Here is a 25,904-nt window from a genome sequence, read left to right as displayed (position 1 = left end):
ATCCAATAATTTTGATATTTTCACGCGAAGATTTATACGAATATATATATATTTCGAAACGATTCGCCATTTTCGGGAACAATTTTTTAATAGAATTTTAATCTCGTTTTAATCAACGATAATTCCAAACAAAACGAAAGATCGTAAAGAAAAATCTGACGCTTCCATGGAAATCTATTCCACTACTTTAAAAAAATCGCAGGGGAGGCGTACAATTGAAGGGGGCGAGGATGACGAATCCAGCGGAGATCAGCTTTGCAGCTTATTGGGAATTAAGCCGCTTAAACGCCTCCGTTCTGGAGGAGAGGCGAACCCCGCCGCCATCCACCACCTCAAATACGCTCCGTTCGTCGAGACACGCCGTGAAACGCGAGAATTATTCTCGCCTTCTCTCTCTTTCTCTTTTTCCTTTTCTCGTCTCTCTCTTTCTCTCTTTTTTCCTTTCTCCTTTTTCCCATTCCTCTCTCCGTCCCTTTTTCGCCACCACCCTTGCTTGATATTGACATTTTCCCGCGGCGACGCGTTTCTTTTTCACCTCCTCCTCCATCTCCTCCTCTCTCTCCCCCGGGCCAACGTTAATCCGCGCGCAATCGAGCGAATTCAAAGGAGAAACTACGGGCGCCGCGTTCATTTCGACCATCCCCTCGACCTTTCTAACCCCGCGACCAAAGGTCATCATGCCTCCCTCCCTCTCTCCCTTTTCTTTCTTTCTTTCTTTCTTTCTTCTATTTCTCTCGCGGAAAGTGCGAATATTTCTCACCTTTCGAAATGGAACTCGTTTATCGAAACGATTTTTTCTTTCCTCTCTTTTACTTTTCTTTCTTTTTTCCTTTTCTCTTATTCTCTCTTTCTCTCTTTCTCTTTCTCTCTGTCTCTTTGGTTTTCTTCTGGGATTTAAATGGGAATGATAATGGAGGATTCGAATCTAATGGGGAGAATGAGAAAGTATAAGTTAGAGTTAATAAAGAGATCAAATAAAAGTGAAGAAAGTATAATTTTTTTCCAATTATTTAATTTTCACATTGACGAAAGAGAGAGAGAGAGAGGAATAGGTACCCTTCAATTCCACCCCTTCTTTTTTTTCTTTAATATCTTATGTCCGCCGATGTATGGAACAATAGAACAAAATGGATCAAACCGAACGTACGAACGTTGAATAGTTCGTTTTCCACCGTGCTTTTTCGACGTCGATGAAATTCCTGTCCCGCCACTGTTATCCCCATGAATAAAAAAAAAAAAAACAAGCAGAAAAAAGAGAGAAAGAGAAAAAATTGATAATTTAAGCCCAAGGTTCTCTTTTTCCCCTACAATATCGCAAAACCGGATAGTTTGTTCGATCGCGATCGCGAGTTAAAACAGTTCGAAAACAGAAGATTCAAATTTACGTGTGTTAGGTTGGGAGAAAGTTTTCGACATTACCGATGGAGCCGGAAACTTGGACCATTTCGACGGTCTAATAGGTTGATTCGTGAATAGTTCGATTATAGCGAGTTCTTGCAGATTTTACAGGGGGATAAAATATTACAGCCGAGCGAAATTCCGATGGAATTAATTGGGATGCAAATTCGCTCTTCGAAATAACGTTTTGAAATAACGATTTTCTCATTATGGGAACATCACAGAGCAACGTTTATTTAGATCGATTTCTCGAAATGGTTGGAAAGAGAATAGTTAGTGAAATGTAAGGATGGAATATCTTTGGAGGATATACATCGTTCGTTTAGAATCGATTGTTTAATATTTGAAAAATTATAAAGAATGTTGATGTATTTTTAAAGAAATTTAGAGATTAAAGTAAATAGAAAAATTTTGGTCGAAACTGTTATTTATTAAGATATGAATAATTTATTAGATGGTTAGATAAAACGAGATGAAGGTATGGTACAGGTATAATACATTTTCATCATCCAATATTTCATACTCTTTAAGAATAACAAATAGACTTTCCAACTTATATATTACGTGTTAACTTTTTAATATCGTGTAATGTAATACGACGCAAATTCAAATTCATGAAGATAAATTATACTTGTACGAAAAATTTAAATTCAATTTAAAGTTAAGCTATTATTTTTCGATAAAAGTCATCGTGTACAAATTATATTTATTCAAAGTGAATTTTATTACAGAAAAAATAAAAATTTGATTTGAAGATCAATGATCTGCAGAAAATAATTGTATAACACAAGGGAGAAAATATTTGCATTTATTTTCTTAATACTCTATTCTTAATACAACTATTGCAACTATTCTCGATACAATCTCTTTCAAATTTGCAGCGATATTTAACAAAAAAATTATCAAATAACATATTTCTCTCAAAAATAATCGATAAAGAATCGAAACGAAAATGGTTTTAAGCCCTATTTCCAAGGCAAAATAAACATGCGAAAAATTCGAAATAGACGAATGAACGATGATCTTGTTCGTCGACCAAAGTATCCGCAGTGAAACACGAAATTACAAGACGTCGAGGAATTTTTATAACCGATAGTCGGACTTCTTTACGCCAATCGTAAAATTCAACCCTCTGGGGATGAACGTCTTGATGGATTGTTTAAGAGCTGACGATCTGGTAAAATTGTTTAATTAAACTGAACGTAAAAATAGGATGGAGGTCTCGTTAATTTGTGGGGGACGACTTCTGGAATGTTGTCTGCTTTATCGTCCGAATATTCTGGTGAATTATTAAAGGTGAATTATTTGAAGCTATTACGCTGAAAGTTTGATTGTGAGGATCACGAGTGTGGATTTTGATATGATCTCACCTGGAGAAAAGATGAAAGGGATGATTGAGAGTTTGGAGAAGGGAATTTTTAATTTGCAAAATTGAATTTAATTGCGAGTGACGAAGTTTGAGTTATTCTAGGCCTTTTTTTTCATCAATATTGTATTGATGAAATTAAGCAATATATAAATATGATTTTTGAGAAACATATATATAGATTAATTTTATAATATTGTATAAGTTACGATATTAAAAGATCTTCTATAATAATAATAAATTAAATATTCCAAAATTAATATTAATCTTTCTCCGTCTTCTAACTTTTTAATTCGCCAATATCATTAATTGTTAAATTATTTAAAAAAAGCACCATGTCAAGCAAGACCACAGATCTTATCCAAATATCGTTTAAGATCAATCCCTTTATACAAAAAAAAATTTTATTCAAAATTTGAAAACGTTCGCGGAACGATGAAAAATTTTGAAACAGCAAAGGTGTCGTCGCACATTTTCCACCGGAAATTTTCGCTCGTGTATCGAGATGGAAATTGCAGTTAATACAAATTCGTCGAGGATACAGGAGAGTAGGGACAGGGAGCGGTGTCAGTGAGAATTTGTTTTACCGCTTTAACGCGTCGCTTCGCGGTCGTAAGAGGTGCGCTAGAGGGAGGAGGAGGGGTGGAGGAGGGTGCACTTTTGAAAGAACACGATGTAACATTGTTACAAAGGGCAATATTTTTTCCCGTGGAAACGAGATCCTTCTCCCACTGGTGTGTAACGTTATTCCAAGGGTGTTGTTTTATGCGTGTCTCGCTTACAAAAGCGTCGCAATTATGAAATTGTAACTCTCTCCTCCAGAATCCTCCCCTTTTCAGAACATCCTCTTTTCGTTTTCTTTCTTTCTTTTTCTCTCTCTCGTGACATCGGCTTCCTTTCCACACAAAGGAACGAAGAATTATTCGGTAGATTAGACGAATAAAATCGTTAAAAAATAGAAAAGGATGAAAGAATTTTTCTCTTCATTAAAGGAATTTCGATATTTTGTCGCGTCGGAAAGAAATATTCATTCGGTATTAATTTTCGAATTAGAAATATCACAAAAGCATTTGATGATTACAACTTTTGCAGAAAGGATAAAATAAAGGGAGAGGATAAAACGATTGTTATAGAAAAAATGTGTTGCTGTATCAATGTTTCAAATTTTTAGATATTTGTTTTGTTATCGTAGGACAATGGGTATTAGAATTATAAATATTCTCATGTATCGTTTACGTAGTTTGATGTAAAAAAGAAGAGAATTACTGTATATGTAGACGTAGAATTTCAAAAATTACAAAAATGTGTATATATGTATATGTAAAAGAAATGAAAAAAAAAAGGTGTTATCGTCGAAATGATACCGATCGCGCGTCGAACAATGGGGAGGAAAGGGAGGGAAAAAATAGAGGGAGAGGACTCAATTGTCCATGACGAACGCGAAAAAGCGTGAAACGTAATGGCGTCGATACAGTTGAAATAACGTTTCGAGATCGTAACTGAAAATTGTTGGTCGGGATGAGCGCTATTTCGTAAACTTTCTCCACCCCGATAGCTGGTGGTAATTTTCAAGCAAGTATAGATAAAATTTTATACCAAAGTTCGAGAATTATTTTAAAAAGCATAAAGTAGTTCGTTGTATTAAATATTCAATTGCACTTTTAGTTCGCACAATTTTAATAGATCATTCGCTATTTTTTTCTCTTTTTATAGAGGAGAAAATAAAAGTTTCACGATTAGAACTATGATTGTGAAAAATGGAAGCGAAAATTGTTCTCATGAATGGATTTTCTTTTTCATTTATCAATTAAAATGGCGTAAAATATATACAGATTTATTTTAACACGATATTCCATAATATCGTGGACTTTGTATTGGAAAAAAATGATATCACATAAAAGTATATGATTTCGTTCAAAATAATTTTTAATTCGCTATGGAAACAAACTATTCCCAAAATTTTCATATGACTCGAAAAAAATAAAAATAAAGAAAAATCGAAAAATTCTTCTCTTAGAATTCGTCCCAATTTTCTAAACACCAAATCTTTAAAATTATCAACAACAAATTGATCGACTATTAAATTTCTCCTTTTTCCAATTATTAAAAACACTCGTGCACGACACGCTTTATCCATATTTATTAAAATCAATTATCCCCTTATCATTTCCTTTTACCAGAGTGAAGGTAATTCGTTTAAATCATTCATTCCTGCGAGAAACATATGACACCTCCGTATTAAACAGCTTCGTATTAAACATTCACGCGTAACCTACGCAATTAACCCTGTCAACGGCACACCGTTACGACACATCTCTCCCTCGGACTCAGATCGCGTGCTATTCGACGCATGCACACCTGCACACAACACCAGCTGTTGCCACACCACGCGTTCCTCCTCCTCCTCCTCCTCCTCCTCTCTTGGAGAAGACCTCCGCCCAACCTCGATCCAAGATAAAATACGAGCGCACTTACCAGTTATGGAGTCGTTATTTATTCAATACGTCACGAGCCGCGTCAAATATTGAAACTGTGGTGGCCACTCGAGCAAATCCTGGTGGCGAAACCTTTCGAATCGCGGCGTCTTATCGCGATTTCTGTTGCGACAATGGCTGAAAGAGAGCCGGATAGAGGAAAGGAGGAGTGCATTTGTTGGTCGAGCATTTGTTGACTCGATGGCACAAACTTGAGAATTGAATTACATTTGTTGTGCATTGTTGAAAAATTACACGAATGCTTTCAAGTTTCAAGAATATTGGAATTAGATAGATAGATAGAGGGAGAGAGAGAAGAGAGAGTGGAAAAATTTGTATGAATATCGCGAAATCAGCAATATCACGGATTACGCGCTAGGATTTTTATAAAAATACCGGAAATATTGATATTGCAGTATTACAGAGATTCCATGGCGGATTCTTCTGTAAATATTGGAATTTAAATTGAAAGCTACTTTTAAGTGGCGATAATTCAATATTTATCTTTGTAGGATAATTTTATTTTTTTCCTTATAAATAGGGATATTTTTAATGAATATTGATTAAAAATATAAATGTAAAATTATCTAATTGGTATTACACGAATTACCAATTATCGTGAAGATCTTGGACTAAAGTAATAAAAATCAACAAATGAAATTGAAGCACTTAAATAAATATTTTCGTTTATAAATTATTTTATATATTAAAAAGATTTTCTCAATTTAACTTTATTCTTATTTTTTCAAAGAATAAAACAAGCGAGAACAAAATCTCTTCCAAATTCTATTTTCTTGAGAAAATTATTTCATAAATTTGATGTTTAAATCAAAGTCGAGTTGAAAAATTAAAATTAAAATACTAAAGAATTTAAATTAAAAAAAAAAAAGCGAATAATCCATCCTACAGATTGAATTTTCGAGTAATATCATAGATTCTCGAAAATGTCCTTACACGACGATCAATCGCAATCGATCATGGTCAATCACGGATCAACATCTACAACAATGATGTATTTGCTGCACCGTCGTAATTCGATAATAGCTTTTCCCTTCTTCCTTTCTTTTCGTTCTTCGATTAAAGGTAAACTCGATTTGATAAATGTCGAGGGGAGTTTCGATCGAGAATTTCGAAACGCGTATAAGTTAATAAGTCTGCAGGCGAAATTATTCTTCGTGGAAACATGTTTACTAGTTTCGAAGCGGGGAAACGCGTTAATGAATGTTACCACACACCAGCTATAAATCAACGGATCAGCCTAAACGCTGATAAACGTATTGATGCAGAATGTTGGTTATCACACCCATTGAATAAACGCTAATTTGATTAATTAAAACAGCTCGAATGCGAATATGTAATTTCTCAATAATTATTCACTTAAGAATATCATCCATTTCTGCATGGATATGCAAATTGGAATGTAATATGAGACGGATAAAAAATGGAACATATTTCATTTAGAGTTATTTCTTTCTTTTTTTTTTCTTTTTTATTTTATCATTATGAAATAATAGAAGGTATCAAATAATATGTAAATGTAGATTAGATCTTTTAAAATAAAAGGGAGAGACATTTATAGATTTAGAATTTTAAAGGATTTGGATGCCTGAAAGCGAACAGTATCGATTATTTCTGTATATTTTAGTGTTACAGTATTATAGAGCAATTTCGCTGTAATATGTAAATATTTACAAAGCAATAAATTCAATATTGATTGTAAAGTGGTTATTGATCGAATAAGGGGAAGAAAATGTTACTACAGTTTAATAATTAATATTGCATTGTCGTAACTGTGAGATACCGATACGATTCGTGCACAAGAACAGAACAATCTGATTTCCATATCAAACGGCATGCAAGTTCTTACTCGGAACTTCACTGAAAGCTTCACGAGAATGGCCAGTTAGTGCATGTCGACGTTTCAGCGTTTAAAATGTTCATTTTTGAAAGATTTATTATTAAAGGGAAAATCGATCAAACCCATCGAATGATCAAACAAAAATCCTTCCTTTCGTTTATTTCTTTTATTATCCTATTCAAAAAAATCTTACGAATCGTCATTTCTATATACTAGATCCAAAATATTCGTTCCTCGAATTTTCATTATCAGGAAAACAAAAAAAATATCTTCTTTAATATTAATTCTTCTTCTTTATCTCTTTACGTCTCATTTTCAATTCTACGAGATCGAGTTGTCTCTCGAGAAGAAAGAAAAATCAATATATCCAAGTAACTGAATATAAAAGCGAAGAGCCTAGTAAACCTTTATTTCCTAAACGAAGAGAATCGAGAAATTGCCGCTTCGAAAATTCGCTAGGAAAATCAAAATGTCGACCTGTACGTACAATTCAAAGAAATTCTACTATAAGGAGAAACGTTCGAGTCTTGATGCTGCCATTTAAGCTCTCTAATAGTAATGGAGAGATGGGAAGGAAGGGAAAGATTAAAATTTTTCCGAATTTCTCGTTGCGTGTGGCCGAGCGTAACGAGCGACGCCACCACCCCCTCGATTCTTCTTCGAAAATGGGGAGCGAAGGGGTGGACGGCTGAAATCACGAACAGATGGCTTTCCAGTATTAAATTCGCGGTAAATTACAGGACGCCGTCGGCCGTCGAGGCAAGAAAATGGCAACGAGAGGCTTGCCTCGACCTATCTCGACGAGTGTCGACTTATAATTAAAAAGTTAAATTGAAATTACTACGGTAACCACGGCCGGGGGCCGCGTATTAAATTGGAATTTCCGTTAATTTCGAGCCGTTTCCACGAGTGGATCCGGCAACAACGAGGACGAGGATAAGGAAGAAGGGGGACGATTAATGACGATTAACGTGTGCATTAATAATAACGACGTATGTAAGTAAATTTTGGTGCAATGAATTGAAGGATAATATGATTGTAACGAAATACGTGAAAAGAAAATGTGATGAATCGAACGAGATAATGATAACGATACATGATTCAGAGATATACAGGGTAAAATTCCAACTCATTTTTCGTCGAAGTTAATTTATCATCGAATAATCGAGCAACCAAGGTTATTACGAATTAATTCTTTTGAGCCTTTATGCTCAACTTTTTTCAATTTACCCCTGTGGGTGTTCGGGGTGAGAATAGACCCAACGTAATCCCTGCGTGTCGTAAAAGGCGACTAAAAGGGAAATTTATTCGAAGAAATTATTAATTGTGTCCGTAATTAAATTTTTGTTCGATGCAGAAAAGAATGGAAGGAATTTAGAATAGAATTGAAAGGATAATATTTTTGGGGGGATATAAATGTATTATTGATTAAATAATGTTATTTATAAAATGTATGTTTTATTTCTCTTGCAGAGCAGATTTTAGATAGAAATCATTCATGCAATGATTATATATAGGGTGTGGTTTGTTTCACGTAAATTAAACACGCGAATAATTACTTAATTATGTCGGCAATCTGATCACGGTTTGTTTATTGCGTCAAAATATTTCCCTTTCAATTTTGAATCTTTTTCGTATACTTGTTTTGTGAATTAACCAAAGTTAATTTCGAATCTTTTAAAATATGGCTTGGAACATCTAGGTTATATTTTGTTTGATACAAAGAAATTTGGATATTGAACTTGGAGATTCTTGTGGATACTAAAGTTATAAGAGTTAAGAGTTATTTATTTTTATCTATATTTTATTCTCTCCTTCTGCAATTCAAATATCATTATACTTCGTCAATGATTCGAAAATAACTTGTTAATTTTTCTGACACTGATTAATTAATCAAACTTTCAAAGAAAACAACTTTTTTTTTGTTAATACAATGGAATTTTATATTCGTCTCTATATTCGTTCGATTCAATATTCGTCATATTTTTTTCGGCAAGAAATTGTTTCGATATTCGTCCAAAAATCCAATATTTCGTCGCCAAAAGTTTTTTCTTATTGCATGATTCGCTTTCTGTCATCACTTTCAATCAAATTTAAATTCTATTCCGAAGCTGAGAATCCATTTTCCTTTTTCCTCCATTAATCATTCATTTCGTCAATTCTTATTAGAAGATCGATTCTTCGATTATTCATCTCGTCCATTCTTCAAGATTAACGGCGAATACAGAGATTCCATCGCGTCGTAAGAATCGAAATTTGCGAAAAAGAACGATTATTAAGGATTCTCATTTGCAATTCTAACTTAATATTTTTGCCGGGTTCGCGATAAATCCCGCTTATGAATCTCATTTCCCGTTAGAACGAAAATATTTGTAGCCAGGTAGCGTGCTAGTCCAGGTGGTTTTTGCGGAAAAACAAACGGATAGTTTATTTTCCGCTAGACAAGAGCCACCACATAGGTTTGCTTTCATCTGGACGACAGGAAATATTGCATTCGACTTTGAAGCATAACATATTGTTCCATATGATTAATGTGTCTTCGTCCTCTCCACGGCGTTTTCTTTCCTTTCTTTTTTTTTTCTTCCTTTTTTAATCCTGTCACACCCCCTTCAAACGAATTCACCCCTTGTTTTTCTTTTCCTCGCGTCGATGGCACGACGACACCGATCCAATCGAAATCAAAAATAAAAAAGGATGTAACTGAAGAAATCTTTTTTCTTTTATCAATTCAGCTATCGATATTTTTAGCTTGGAATCTTCCGTTTTTTTAACAGTTTTAAGAATAAATTAAAAAGTATAATAAATTAAAAATGAAACAGAGAAATTTAAAATTAAAAATTTTAATCAAATTCCAATTACAACGCGATTACGATCAAAATTTCTTGACTGTTTTTGCATTGTCAAAAAACTCGATCGAAACTGCAGAAACTAATTCATAACAATGTATAATTTCACGAACAAGAAGCAACGTTCCAGTTTCTGCAATTAAATAGATTGCAGAACCAACTTTCCAATAGAAAAAAAGGGGTCGCATAATTTGCCGGCGACTGGGAGAAAAGAGTTTCGGAAATTCAGCATATATACCCGCAGCATCCCACATTCGAAACCGTTACGTAGCCATGGTTGCGGTTTATACCGAGTCTATAACTCCTTTGGATCGATCCTGTTTCCTCAAACGTGACGAGACTTCGCATAGTTTATGAAGTTTCGCCGATCGCGACACGCATGCGGCAGAATTCTCGCTCGATCGATCTTCCTTTCCTTCTGGAAGGCAAATGGACCTCGATATATATATATACAGCTCGTATAATAAAGACGAGCTCGAGAAACGTTTGTTCCTTCGCTGTGAAACTCGTCAATTATGGAAAACCGTACTACGGTTAGCATCCCACGGGATCTCGATACGATCAATCCTGGGTTTCTATTATGTTTCTTCCTTGTTCCGGATCGAATTCGTTCCTTTTACAGCGCGATAAATACATTTTATGGGAACAGGGAAGGTCCGTGGTACGAAATAATCCGAGAAAATTGTCGTTTGAGATCGTTTGACTATGTTTGACGATGTTTGACGATGTTTAACAATGCTTCGTTAAGATCCTCTCGACGAATGAGCTTGGAGCTTTGTAATTATGAATTTTGAAGGCGGTGTTACGCGGGAAAAATGTGGTTTGAGGTTGTTCGATCATGTTGAGAATAGTATTTTAATAAGATTTTCTTTAGAAAGAGATTAAGAGTTCAATAATTACGAATTTCGAAAAGGAAAAAGTGTTCTCGAAATTGGAGAATGTTGTTTCAAGTTGAAATTTTTGCTTTAAGAATCCCCCTCTCCCTTTTCTTCGAGGCACAAAAGCTTCTTAGAAACAGAAGACTTCGAATAAAAAAAAAAAAAAGTGGAGAAACTACTTCTATCGAAAAATTCGAAAGAAATCTACCTCACCTCATAAACCATTCACGTCAGTTTTTCACTAAGGAATCGCTCCGAGTAAAACTACTCGCGCTTCAAACTTCCAATTCGAAACTTTCAATCCCATTCACCCTGCATCCCCGGGATAAAAACTGGGAGAGAGATCTCTCCTCTAACAAACTCTCCCACTCCGCCTCAATCCACGCGCAAGAAAACACGAAGCAAACATCTCGAACTCGAGGATACAATCCTCCCCCTCCCCGACCTTGTTCGGATCCTCCTTTTGTTCAGAGGCGGGGAAATACATTTTCCAATCGGTCTCCGGCGCGTTGATACGAGCGAATTAAAATCCAACAAGAGATTTCGTCGTCTCTCTGAAATAAGGAAGGAGGGAGAAATCGCGTGGCCGTGGAATGGGACGAAAAAAGATGCAGCGAAAGATGTAAGAATAGGAGAAGTAGTTGGACGGTATCGTTTTGGTTTGCTTTACAATTCAAAGAGGGTTTCTTTTTAAGTATTCAGGATGCGGAATCGTCGTGGGAGCACGACAGTAAGCGATGGCGAGCTTTTTCCCCTTGCCCGCGTCTTTGCCCGCGAAGATTATGTCACGGACCCGGTGCTTGTAATTGAAATCCACGTTTAGAATGCAGACAAGATCCTTTGTTCGCCCCTCTTCTCGCCCCTCCCCCCCACATGCTCGGTGAATTCGTGAAAAATTGCATCGATACTCGCGATGTCTCTCGAGTTCGAATTTTCCAAATCGACTTAGATTATTTTTTGGCTTCGTTTCGGGATAAAGTGGAGATTGAAGATGTAGAGCTTCGTTCGAAATCTTTTTGTTTCTTCTTCAAGGTCTTCAAGGACACAATCGTTGAAAATTGTTCAGACCATTGTGAAATTATTACTTGAACGAAGTTATTTTTTAACATCGATTCTTTCCTTATATTCGATGTATTAAAAATGTATAGGTTCTCGATAAATTATTATAATAAATATATTTCGAAAGTTTGAGTGATGAAAAGTTTAGGTTAAAATTTAACTGTTCGACTCGTTTTTTATGGGTTCGCGTTCTGTAAAACATTGTCGCTAAAAACTTCAATTCAATCAACGTCGTCAAAGCATTCTCTTTCGTGCTGTATTTACGACATCGTTCGAGCTCGCTCGTTAATTCCTCAAGTTTTACGGGTGGATCGCGTGGAACCGTAAGAATTCATGGGATCATTATAAATTAAGCGAAGTTTTCGCCCAGTTTTTACTCGCCATAATAAAAACATCCGGGCGTTTAGCGAGATCCACGGCATAAAGAGATGTCGCCACTTAATTACATCCGCAACGAAACTTTGAATAAATTTCCTTGCAAATTATTCGAATATACATTGTTCGAAGTGGTAAATAATCTTTTATTGCTGGATTTGTTAAAAAGTTAACCGAGGTGATTGATTATTGGAATCGAATCGAATCTTTTTGTTTTATTAATTTCTAAAATCGTAATTTTAATTGTTAATTTGCATCAATATTTTTGTTAAATAATTGAATTAAATTCTTGAAACTTACCCCAAATAAGAAACGAACACTGAACGAATCACTTCCAACGTCAAATCCTTTCTTGCATTCGAGCACCGTTTCACATTCAACAAGTTCACAAATTATACCATTTCGAATCCTTGTTCACCAAAAAGGAGCGAGAATATCCTGCAATGAGACAAGCAAACAAAAGAATTAGGAAAAATGAACAAACAAATATTGATTTAATTACATTTCTATTTCTGTGATTTTAATTCGTGACTTAATTATTTTTTCATGACAAAGTATATATCTTTCACGTGTCGAGAAATTGTTAAGTTTTATTATTCATGAAATTATAATCAATTTAAATAACTCAATCGTTATTTATTTTAAAAATTTTATTTTTCCTTTTAAATTTATCTCAATTCGGAAAAGATATGCAAATATTTCGTTCAAACTAATATTAAATGATATTTACGTTACAAAATTACGATCTTTAAAAAAATTTCTCCTCAAATATATCGAACGTATCGACGCGCTATAAATTTGATTCCGTTTTAAGACGATAGCGACAACGTCATAAAATTTCAATGTTTTCGAAAACTTCCTTCCTGCGGATATTAAAGATATATAATTTCGCAACTATAAAATATCTGAGACGTTCTCAATAATACTTCACTCGTATAAATGGACATAAGTATATAATAACCGGTATCTATTATTCTTAATCTCGAACATTACGTCGATTTTACGATTTATATATCGTCGGTGATCACATTACGAGAAACTATTAAAAACGGGTCATAAACTTGTCATAAAATTCGAAGGGCTTAATTGAACGTGAAACTTCTTGAGGGACACTTCATATGGGACTTACGCAGAGAATGAACGAACATTTTTCTCAACCGACTGCCGTCTCGTTCCGTTAATTTTACGATCTTGGTAAAGAAATTGTTCTTTAAATATATACAATGATTCTTGAAAGTCGTCGAGATACTGCGAATTCGGAATTTTACGAATCTTACGAATTCTATGAATAACGTTTAATGCAGAGTTTATTACAGCAAGTATCTCATAATAGCTGCGCATAGTAGATTTAATTAGATATCGCGTTTTAATTGGAAATTTATTTGCAGTTCGATTGTGCCTAATTTGAAGCCAATCTAACGAAGGATATACAATTCAAATTGAAATTTAGATTCCTCAAATGTGCACTGTGTTCATCGAAATGACGTGCACGCAATTTCACGTGATTATAATCTCCACGGGTTGTTAATGTTACATTTCGCGTTTATATCTTCCCTTCGCTATTTCATATCTATTATTTTACACGTACGTTATACGTACATAAATAATCTGTTTTCACGTATCTCATCACTCGAACAATTTCTCGTTCGAGTCACATTTCACTTATATAAATTTCCCAACTTGCGTCGAATAAAATGCTTTGATAAAAAAAAAAAAAAAGAAAAGGAAATAAATTTCTTCAAATCGTTGAAAAAAAACATTAATTACATCCAATGTATAACGAAACGAGTGGAAAAATCGTTCTGTTCGACGCAAATAAGCGGACGCAATAATAGACAATAGCGAAAGAGTCAGACTAGAAATAAGATTATTATGGATGATAAAAGCTATAATAGAATACAGCCTCACAGGATCGAACGAACGAAATAAAACCGACACACAACGAAACTGGTCATAGCCAGCCAAAAGTACATTTATTTGGGCCAGCGAAATTCCCATCTCTCGAACAATGCATCACCCAGATCGGTAAGCAGCTCGAATTTATATATATATATATATATATATATATATATACACATCGTTTCGAAAATGCCCGTCCACCGAATTCGAAGTTGGAGGAAGAAGGGAGGGGAGGTATTCTATTGGAGGATTAAAACGTGGCAACAAAAACGATTTTCGAATTGGAGCGGGAGCGGGGTATCCAAAGCGATTCGTTATCGCGCGATTAACGCGAGTGCACGCGAGCTTAATTTCAGCTAAGCTCGAGGAAAAGTTGGGCCGGCTAATGAAGACCGATTGCCGGACAGCAACTAGGGCGTGAGCTTTTATCGCGCCCCTAATTGGATTAGAGAAAATAATTCCCGCTTCCGTACCATTGCGCCCACGATAACGCGCCACTCGCCCCGACCGTATGCTAATTTTTTCCTAATGGAACTCCATCCCCGAACTCCACCGTTCCCAGCTTTCAATTCTTCCATCGTTCTTCCCACCATTCTTTCGACTTTCGGTAACTTTGCACGGGATTGAGTCGATTCGATTATGCGAATTTATCGATCGATGGATACGTTCGAATTTGCGAATAATAATGTATACGTAGATTCTTTTACACAGTTATTTATTTTCGAAATTTTGGATATTTTAGGATGAGATAGATAAGATTAATAAAAACACTCGAAGTATGAATCTATGATTCGATTAAAATTTCGCAAAAGTGAAAGGAGGAATATATGTCGAGGATGTGTGTTCATTTATCAATTTTTTTTCTTGGGAAGGAAGAAACTGAGGAGAACACCATATCAAAACATTTTCGAATAGATGCTCGAATAAATGTTGAATTTTAGCTACCAGAGTGCAGGCCTCGTACACGATCGTACAAACTGTTCCTGTCGACTAAATCGCCATCTTCATCGACATTTAATTTCCCTTTGGCCAACGCGTAAATTCATCTCTCAGGTTAGATGGAATTTTTTTTCCGACGAGGGAAAATAATCTTTCGGTCATGCGTCACTAATGAAAACGATGATATTTTTATAAATCTTATTGCAGAGCTGAGAACTCATAGTATAGTAAAAAAAAATTGTCGGATAATTTTTAATTACATTCTTCGTAATTTTAAAATTTGCTATGTTTAGCAAATTGAATAATTTGTTTCGAGAAAATTATAAAAATTTTTAAAAAATTGTTATATTTATAAAATGAAGAGAATATTTAAATATGTTTTCTTTAAAAACGTTTTTGGATTTAAGATGATCGTTGGATTGAAGAGAACATTTGCACTGTCGATCGATTTTTCTTTCGAAACATATTTGTTTCTCATAATAAGAAGAAGAAGGAAATAATAAATTTGGAGAGGAAAAGGAATTGATAAAAATAAGGAGCGGGAATTGATAAATTTAGGGAGAAAAAGGAATTAATAAAAATAAGGAGGAGGAGGAATTGATAAAAATAAGGAGGAGGAGGAATTGATAAAAATAAGGAAGAGGAGGAATTGATAAAAATAAGGAAGAGGAGGAATTGATAAAAATAAGGAAGAGGAGGAATTGATAAAAATAAGGAGGAGGAGGAATTGATAAAAATAAGGAGGAGGAGGAATTGATAAAAATAAGGAGGAGGAGGAATTGATAAAAATAAGGAGGAGGAGGAATTGATAAAAATAAGGAGGAGGAGGAATTGATAAAAATAAGGAGGAGGAGGAATTGATAAAAATAAGAAGGAGGAGAAATTGATAAAAATAAAATGTAGAGAATTTAAGATAATTTAAGATGATTGTTGGATCAAAGACAACATTTGCACTGTCGATCGATTTTTCCTTCAAAATATATTGATATTTGTTTCTTATAATAAGAAGGAGGAGGAGAAGGATGAGGAATTGATAAATTTAGGGTGGAAAATGAATTGTTAAAAATAAGCAGGAATTAATAAAAATAATTAATAAAAATAAAGTGAGAAATTATCATTTAATATTTAAATATGTATTTTATTTAAGAACCTAATTTTTAGATATAAGATGATCGTTGGATCGAAGAGAACATTTGCACTATCGATCGATTTTCCTTTCGTAACATATTGATATTTGTTTCTTATATTAAGGAGGAGGAGAGGGAGGATAAATGTGGGGAGTAAAAAGAATTGTTAAAAGTAAGGAGGATGAGGAATTGATAAAAATAAAATGTAGAGGACTGTGTTAATATTTAAATATATATTTATTGATAAATTTGGAGAGGAAAAGGAATTGATAAAAATAAGGAAATGATGGAATTGATAAAAATAAAATATAGAGAATTTAAGATAATTTAAGATAATTGTTGAATCAAAGATAACATTTGCACTGTCGATCGATTTTTCCTTCGAAATATATTGATATTTGTTTCTTATAATAAGGAGGAGAAGGAGAAGGATGAGGAATTGATAAATTTAGAGTGGAAAATGAATTGTTAAAAATAAGCAGGAATTAATAAAAATAAAGTGAGAAATTATTATTTAATATTTAAATATGTATTTTGTTTAAGAACCTAATTTTTAGATATAAGATGATCGTTAGATCGAAGAGAACATTTGCACTATCGATCGATTTTCCTTTCGTAACATATTGATATTTGTTTCTCATATTAAGGAGGAAGAGAGGGAGGATAAATTTGGGGAGTGAAAAGAATTATTAAAAGTAAGGAGGATGAGGAATTGATAAAAATAAAATGTAGAGGACTGTGTTAATATTTAAATATATATTTATTGATAAATTTGGAGAGGAAAAGGAATTGATAAAAATAAGGAAATGATGGAATTGATAAAAATAAAATGAGAATTATATTAATTTAAATATATATTTTGTTTACGATCATAATTTTTGGATTTAAGATGATCGTTGGATCGAAGAGAACATTTGCACTGTCGATCGATTTTTCTTTCGAAACATATTTGCTTCTTATAATAAGAAGAAGGAAATAAATTTGGAGAGGAAAAGAAATTGATAAAAATAAGGAACGGGAATTGATAAATTTAGGGAGAAAAAGGAATTGATAAAAATAAGGAGGAGGAGGAATTGATAAAAATAAGAAGGAGGAGGAATTGATAAAAATAAGGAGGAGGAGGAATTGATAAAGATAAGGAGGAGGAGGAATTGATAAAGATAAGGAAGAGGAGGAATTGATAAAAATAAGGAGGAGGAGGAATTGATAAAAATAAGGAGGAGGAGGAATTGATAAAAATAAGGAGGAGGAGGAATTGATAAAAATAAGGAGGAGGAGGAATTGATAAAAATAAGGAGGAGGAGGAATTGATAAAAATAAGAAAAAGGAGGAATTGATAAAAATATGGAGGAGGAGGAATTGATAAATTTGGGGAGGATATTTGTTTCTCATAATTTATTCACGTGACTGAACAGCAGCCACACAATCAGCTGTGGATTAAACGTGTCAATTATTCACGGGAATGATTAAAACAATGCGGGAACGAATATTTCCATGCCAGCTTTAATTTATCGTACGTTATACAATTACCGTTTGATTAATTGAAATGGCAGCTTAAAAAAAAAAATTGTTAAAAAAAACGAATGCCGTATTTTTCGCAAAAAAAAAAAAAAAAAAATCCGTGGAATTAATGCATCGTTAACTTCTTTACATCTCTCATCGATGAATCGCGCAATGGTGGTTCTGTGCTCGTTAATCGTGGAACTTTTCATTCGCCTGTGTTTGCGAATAAATTTAATCATTGCCAAAGGGTGAGGGAACGAATAAAGGGAAGAATTTTCAGGGAATAAGAGAATAATTCAGTGGCGGGTTTCTAACGCTGGCGAATGCATAAATTTCATGAGCGACTGCCTCGAATAAATTGGCTAACCCACTGAACGATACAGTTCACTGAATAATTATATTTTCTATCTAATGTGCAGGGTGAATCTGAATTAAATATCTTGAACGATCCATACATCAATCGATTTTTCTTCGAGTCGAAATAAATTTTAGATTGTTGCATGATTCTTTCTTATTTTTTTCTTTTTCATTCTATCATAAGTTTTGAAATAATTTATCAAAAAATGTAAAGTTATTGATTGATCATTTAGAAATTTAAATATAAAAAAAAAAATATCAGATTAGAGGTATTTTTTGCGAAGAAGAATAATTTGTAATTATGGATCGTAATGCGTTTTGAATAAACATTGTGTATATTGTAAGATTAATAGGAATATTATTTTCGAATTTTTTTGGCGAAGTTTTTTCATTTCAAAGTATTTCACGCGTTTATAACGTGTATACATATTTTAAAAATATTTTACGTGTGTTTGTTTACTCATGCATGCGCGGAATTTAAACTCGGGAATAATTCTAATTGTTCTTCTTTCGAGGAAAAATTTTTCTGTTTTTCAATTGCATTATGTATAAAGTTCGAGCAAGCAAGTATAAATTAGAATATTAGGAATAAAAAGAGAAAGAGTATTGATTCTCGATACGATTTTTTTTTAGAAAAATTAATTTCGTAAATCTCTATAAATAATACGATTATTTTTAATGATTATTAAATAATTTATAATTTCTCTCATTTAATTTTTCTATCAAGTTTTCCTATTTTCATCTCGTAAATTTTCTATCGTTGACGAATTTCATTCTTTTAAATTCATCTTTCAGAAAAAACAGCACCCTCAGGCAAAATATGATTATTTATGTATTTACGAAAATTTTAAAACTGCAAAAATGTATAGAAATTGAATAGTTATATACGTAAGGTACGTATATAAAATATATAAAATACAATATTAATTATAATATTTAATAAAAAAATGAATTTAAGTTCAATTTATTATTTAGTTTAATTAAAACATAAATTTACAAAATTAAAATTTAAATTGAGTACTAATTCAATAAATTATTATTGAATTATTATTGCAATAGTTGCAAAAATAAGATACAAAATTTGTATTAATATTAAATTTTTATCATGAAAATTGCTACTATTAAATTATATTATTTATATATTAATATAAAATTCAATTCAGCTACTCACGATATCAAAATCATTTTGTAACCACTAAATTCTTTCATTCAATTCAAAAAGATCACAATCCTTATTCATAATATATTAATACAAATTTTTTCTTGCACTTTTTGCAACTGTTACATCTGACTGTCCTTTCCCAATTCAAATTCAATTCTCCAAAGAAATCACAATATCTCTTATATTCTTTTAATCAAGAACCTCTTGCAACCACTATCCTTCTTCGATTCAAATTCAATCAATATAAAGATCACAATATCCTCGTCCACTTAGGTTATCACTTACAAATACCTTTTGTAACCACTGATCCTTTCTCGATTCAAATTCGTTCCACAAAGAGATGACAATATCCCCGCCCACTCCCCGCAATATCAGTGAAATCATCGCGATTTCCTTGGAGCAACCAGCCAGAGTTCACCCCCTTCTCGCGCGCGACCCCGAAAAAAAGGAACTGGAAACGATCGCATTTAAATGACAAAGGGACCATTCATTTTTGCTGGACGGCCTACTTTTTGGCCCCCGTGTACGCAAACGGAAAGTACACGGGAACTTCTAGCATCCCTATTGTCTCGCGATGCAAATTTCTCCTCCCACCCCTCCCCTGGACAGGCGGAGATTACAAGAAGAGTCGCAATACTCGTTTCCACCTCCCTTCTCGTCACTCGTCCGTGCATTCTAGCGAACGTGCGTCCGTGTGTGTGTGTGTGTGTGTGTGTGTGTAGCTACATTATGCACCGGTAACCGGGGTTCGCCTTTTTTTTTCTTCTTCTTTTTTAAGCAAAGCAACCGAAATATTTCTACGGCCCGGCCTCGCCGTTGAAATATCTTAATTACGGTGACGTTTTTTTAAATGTAATCTTAGAGCCATTAAGAAATGGCGCAACCCGCGGTGATATAATACGAAAAAGTTGTGGAAATGAGAATATTTTTGGGAGATAAAAGGCGTTTACGTTTAGAATAGATGTTTTTTTTTAAAGGTAAAAGGAATTTTGAATTTGTGAATCAAAAAAGTGATACGTGAATGTACATCTTTTTATGATTTCTTGTTTTGCATAATGGTTAATATGAATGGATTTTTCTAAAAAATATAAAAAATGAAAAGGAATTTATTTCTTTTTTTTTTTCCTATATTCTTTTTCTTTAACCTTCGGGAAGTTTTAAAAATTATATATTATATTTTTGAATTTCCTTGTTTTCTTTTTTTTTGTATTATATTCTTCATTTTCCTCTCGATTTTTGCAAATGTATTCAGCATTGAATATCGAATCTTTTTACGAATTAATCCAAAAGAAATAAATGCTATGCGCGAAAGAAATTTATCAGAGTATCTTTGTTGTGAAAGATAAAAATTTTATTTCTGTATCCATTTTTGTCGCGTCGTTAATTACGAATGGCCAGAAGAGGAAAAGAATTGGAGTCGAAAAATCGCGCGAAATGATTTTCAGTTTCCTTGGAAAAGAATTATCAACGGAAATCCTCTTCAACGATACGGATTTTCCCCGCAGCTTTTTCCGCACATGCTCGACCACGGAAATAGAAAGTATATCGCGGCTAAAAACAAGGGGAGAATTATTTTCCATTCGTTATACCGATTATTCAAACGATTTTTGGGGATGTTATATTATCTTCGAGAAAAGAATATTAATTGTTCTTATTATTAAAAAAATTATGAAATTTGTATATACATTTCATTTATAATTAACAATATATTTCAAAATCGAATATTTATTATTAGAATATGAATGTTTGTATAGAAATTGAAATTTTTATGAAATTTAATAGAAATTTGTTTCATTTTTTAAATATATTAATTATGTAAATATCATTTTGAATACTTTATGTATATTTTTATAAGTTTTAAGAATTTTTTATTAATATATAAACTCTCACATCCATTATTTAGAATACATTAGATAAAATATTTATAAATTTGCGTTCAATTTGCACAGAATATAATTTTTATTTAATAATTAACCTTAACCAATTACAATTCCCCATCATTAATTTATATCCCTTTTCTAAATTAATCTAAAGATATTTAAAAAATCGTATCAATCTGTTCATTACAATTTCTATATATAACAAAATATTTCAAAACCACATTTAATATGCATCTATACATCTATACATCTCGGGGAAAAAAAATCGAAACACACTGTTCGTATTAATCAATGTTCCTCGAAGCTAGTTCTGTAGAGGAAGTGTCTCTGTCCAAAAAAGAGAAATGATCGCCCCGACGATTTGTCTTCAGTCGTCTCCAAATTGCATCGCGATATTTCCTCGGCTGGAACGAGGCGAATTTCAGCCAGCTCGATTTCCTCTATCGATTCACACTGATGCTTATTCACCACGAAATTAGGCGGTCGATGATTACGGCGAATAAAAATTATAACACGAGCAGCCTGCGCGAGACTTTAATTAAGTTTTAATGCGGCGTATATCCCGCGTTTCCACGTTTGTGATCCGCTGGCTGGCTAATTTCCCTGAGTAATTTTTCGCGCGAGGGAAAACAGTGCGTCCCTCTGGCACAAGGGATGAAATAAGAGAATGTTGATTTACTTTTAATTTTTTAAACCAAGCTAATTCGATATTCCTGATTAATTTATATTCGATAAAAATTACTTTTATATTAGATTTTCTGTGCTTATTTATTTTTTCAGAGAAAATATTTTTTTTTTTTTATTTCTCCTTTGACAAAGAATTTTCATCTCGATGAGAAATTCAAATTTCTCTTCTTGTTCAAACTTGAAATTCACAAGTAGTTTTTAATAATCAATCCAGGCATGATTGTATAAATATAATAGAAGAAAAAATTAGGAAAATATATCAATGATTTTAACATTCCTTTCTGATCATAATCGATTTATTCCACTCTTCTTATCTATTTGTCTTTTATTTATCATGCTGAATATGGAATATGCGGCTCGTTATTGATATTTTATGAAACATTTTTATCTCTGCAAAAGAGAAACCGATGATTTAATGATGAATTATTCGTATATAAAATTATTTAACGATTAATATTCGTCGAATCTTTTGTGAACATACGATAATGCATTACCCGTTCGCGAAAAAGCAATGAAACAAGACGATTTACACCGAGCAATCTTTCTAAACAGCCTAGAGAAACGTTACTCGGCCTAGCAGCCACGCTGATTAATCGTGCCACGCCGGCAAACCGATATATCCATTACCTCGCACCTGCAACTATCGTCTAACCCAGGTTATCTATCAATCGGTGAAAAGTCTTTCGTTAAAATTCGCGTGAAATTCGTCAATGTTCTTCAAACCTTGGATCACGAATCCACGAGATATTTCCAAGTCGTTCGAATGGAAATGCGTGGAAAAATGATGATGTGGATAAAAACGAAACACCTTGGATCGATTTATCTTATTCCATTTTCTTATTTTATCTGGTTTGCGTGGAATACGAAAAATCTTAACAAATTTATCGTTTATTAATTTGATAAATCATTATGTTTCTTTATTTCTTATATTTTTTTGAGAGAGTAAAAGGAGAATATACGCAAAATATTGTTAAAACATTATTTATAAGACGACACTCGAAGAACTCCTTTCGTAGACTTTGCATTCGCTGACGATGAACCATGAATTTTTTAGAATTTTTTTTTTGCATGTCATGCTTCGAGCCTCCTCGTTCGAAAAAATTACGCATCCCTCGTGTACTTTAAAGGAAGCAACATTGCAATGCATGAGATGTGAAGGAAAATGTTTTTAATCCTTCCATGATAAAAGAGATTATCATGGAAGAGGCTTATTAATATTCATCATTGGAGCTTTTTTTTTATGAAATTTTTAAATAAGAATCCTTTAACAGCAAATTATCCTTTTTCTGTAACAAATATTAAAAATTGAAAATCTAAAGCACGCTTTATCTCTCTTCTCTCTGAAACATTTCTAAAACATTAGAGAATAAAAAATAACTAAGTCATAATCATAATCTTAATGAATTGATTTTCAACGCGAACTTCGACCCTTTAAACGTTAAACCAAGAAACTTCATCGACCAGTTCGAAATTTCATTCACCAATATTGACTTCCATTCATCCCTTCGTTCTGTGACAATCGAACAGACCTCTCTGTGCCCTCGGCTTCATAAAAATTAATCTTTCATAATGGATGGCAAACATCCGTTCCGTTTCCGGCTGGAAAAGAGTCGATTTATTTATTGTGCGAATAAACAATAATCACTTCGCGGCGATCGATGAGCCGCGTAAATTCGATAAATAAACGAGCCAGTTTGCATGATGGCGATTGATCGATAAACGTGAATTATCAACGCCGCGTTTGCATTTCTCGAAGACAGCGCCCTTTGTTTCATCAACAATGCAATATATGAGCCTCTGTCGATGAACCTTCAAAGGGTGAGTCACCTTGTTTCTTCAATGTAGAAACTATTGTTGGTGACGATCGAAGAGAGAAATAAAATGAGCAAAGGGTAGAAATAAGTGTGGAAAACTATAGAAAAAATTTGATTGTAATAGTTGTAAAATATTATAATAGAGAGAGAATATTTTGAGGTAGAATCTTTTATAAAATTTTCATATTGGAAAGGGTTGATTTTCAGAAAGAATAAAAGAAAAATCGAACGAGTAGCTAAGAAAAGAAACAAGTGTTTGAGTTTAAACATTGTTGAGTAAAATGTTGTATTTGAGAAAGGATTAGTAGAGAAATAGACAGAAAAGAAAACTTTTTTAAGGCAGATTAGAGTGACAAGGGATAACGTAAGACAATTTTGGTATACGAATTTTGCAAAGAAAGTGATGATGGTGTAATAAATTGAACGAGTCGATGTGAATAAATTATTTGAAAATACAGTGAACACTTGAAAGAGACGAATCTTGTAAGAAAATGTTTGAACGCAATCTAAAACGCTTTTAACCCTAATAACGTGTCTTTATAGGTACAACCAGTTAGGCATACATGTTTGGGTAATCGATAACGCGAATATCAATTTCCTCTCAATCGACAGTCCGAATAATCAAAGTGTGGATAATCGATCAACGAGCAATCAACGTTTTGCCGTAATTAGAAACATGGAACGTCAAGCTATATTACCCCTCCATTCCAATTTTTTCCTCGACAATTATTATTATTACACTGTTATTACTCCAATTTAATTTTACAAAAAAAGATCTAATTTATTAAGAAACTTATATGCAAGAAAAGAACAACTCGCATAATCGATCACATACGATCCACAGTACATGGAATATTAAATTAAGCAAAGAAAATTCGTAGAAATCGCAGTCTTTCCTATCAAAGTGAATACTAAAGTATCAGAAATTAAATAAAGAAATTTGATTGCAGTAATAATTAAAATAAAATGTTAAAAAGGAGAAAATTCTATTATTATCCGAAAAGAAAGCCCAATTCCAATTTCAAAAATCTCAGAAATTGAACAAAAATCACCCGATCCGTCTTTGCAATTGAAGAACAGTATCCATTAAAATTAAACGATACAAGACTCGATACAAATCGGAGTGGAACAACACAGATATCAAATAAAATCTAAAAAAGGAAATTGGTTTCTGAAACTCATTTCAGAAAATTGGATCCAACTTTCGATCGGAATCGCGATCACACAGTTCATCTCACGCGATCAAAGAGAACATCCCTTATACGATTAAGAACAAAAGAAGCCGTGGGACCAGAAGAAGAAACGTGCAACAAGAGGGGGAACGCGTACCGCAGGAATGGGACGTTTCTTGCGAGAATGCGAGGTAAAGATTCGAAAGTGGGCGGTGGAAGGGTTGAATTCCTGTGGCCACCGCGCGCCGTCGCTCGCGTAAAAGACGAGGCGAGAAACGAGAGCCGAGGAGGAATGTCTGCGGTGCCAGCTGCGGAAACGTAATTTCTCGCCACGTTGCCATCGGCGAAGCCTTCCGTCTCGTCCCTTCCCTTCCCTTCCGCGGCGAACTAGCTCTTTCAACGGCGAGCCGAAAGTGTCAAGCGGAGGGAATCGTTGGAACACGTCGTCCGCCACCCTTTTCCAACCCTCGTTCCAACACCCGCTTTCTCGTCTTCCTTGCCACGCTTCTATGGATCCCTCTCGTTCCTTTTTATCTCTCTCTCTCTCTTTTAAGTTTTTCTCCTTCTTGTCCCCCTTTCTTTTTTTTTTTTACTCGTGCGTTTGCTCGATTCATTTTCTGCGCGGTTTTACTCGTTTTCTACGTGGCTCGCTTCGATCTCGTTTTATTTTAATGTATTTTTCTTCTCTTTTTTGATAGTTTGTTTGATAGTTTGATTGATCTGAGTCTTCTCTCCGTTTGGAATGTTTGATGGTAGTTGGTATTGTGTATCTTCTGATTGTAAGTCTTTCTTTTTAGAATCTGATGAATAGGTTGTAGATAATTGGATCGTATTATTTGTTCACAAGAGTCTATTTTTATGGTATAGTTCTCTATTTTTCACTAAGTAAGTAAAATTGGAATGCTTTGATGTATCAAAGTTAAAAACAAGTGATTATTTAAATAATAAATAATTATTATCATTTTTTCTTTATATTTTTCGAAATTTAAAAGAACATTTAATCTCTTCTAATTTCTCTTTTTGATCTCAATCGATGAGTATATGATTCAAACAATTAATCCAAGATAAATCTTTAATTTTTAATCGTAGAAATTCATATCTAAGTTGCTT

The 25,904-nt window shown here is 33.5% G+C and overlaps 1 protein-coding gene across 4 annotated transcripts in view; it reads right to left on the bottom strand.

Annotated features, from left to right (window-relative positions):
• NLG-5 (neuroligin 5) overlaps nt 1-25,904 on the bottom strand; it is a 223,498-nt gene that overhangs the window by 135,692 nt on the left and 61,902 nt on the right. For all 4 annotated transcript variants that reach the window (XM_016913850.2, XM_006561563.3, XM_006561564.3 and 1 more), the window contains one exon: nt 12,555-12,692. The gene's annotated coding sequence lies outside the window, so the exon portion shown is untranslated. The remainder of the gene's footprint in view (nt 1-12,554; nt 12,693-25,904) is intronic.

The sequence above is a fragment of the Apis mellifera genome, linkage group LG9, assembly GCF_003254395.2.
Source record: "Apis mellifera strain DH4 linkage group LG9, Amel_HAv3.1, whole genome shotgun sequence".
Classification (NCBI taxonomy): domain Eukaryota; kingdom Metazoa; phylum Arthropoda; class Insecta; order Hymenoptera; family Apidae; genus Apis; species Apis mellifera.
This window is presented reverse-complemented; position numbering and strand designations above follow the sequence as displayed.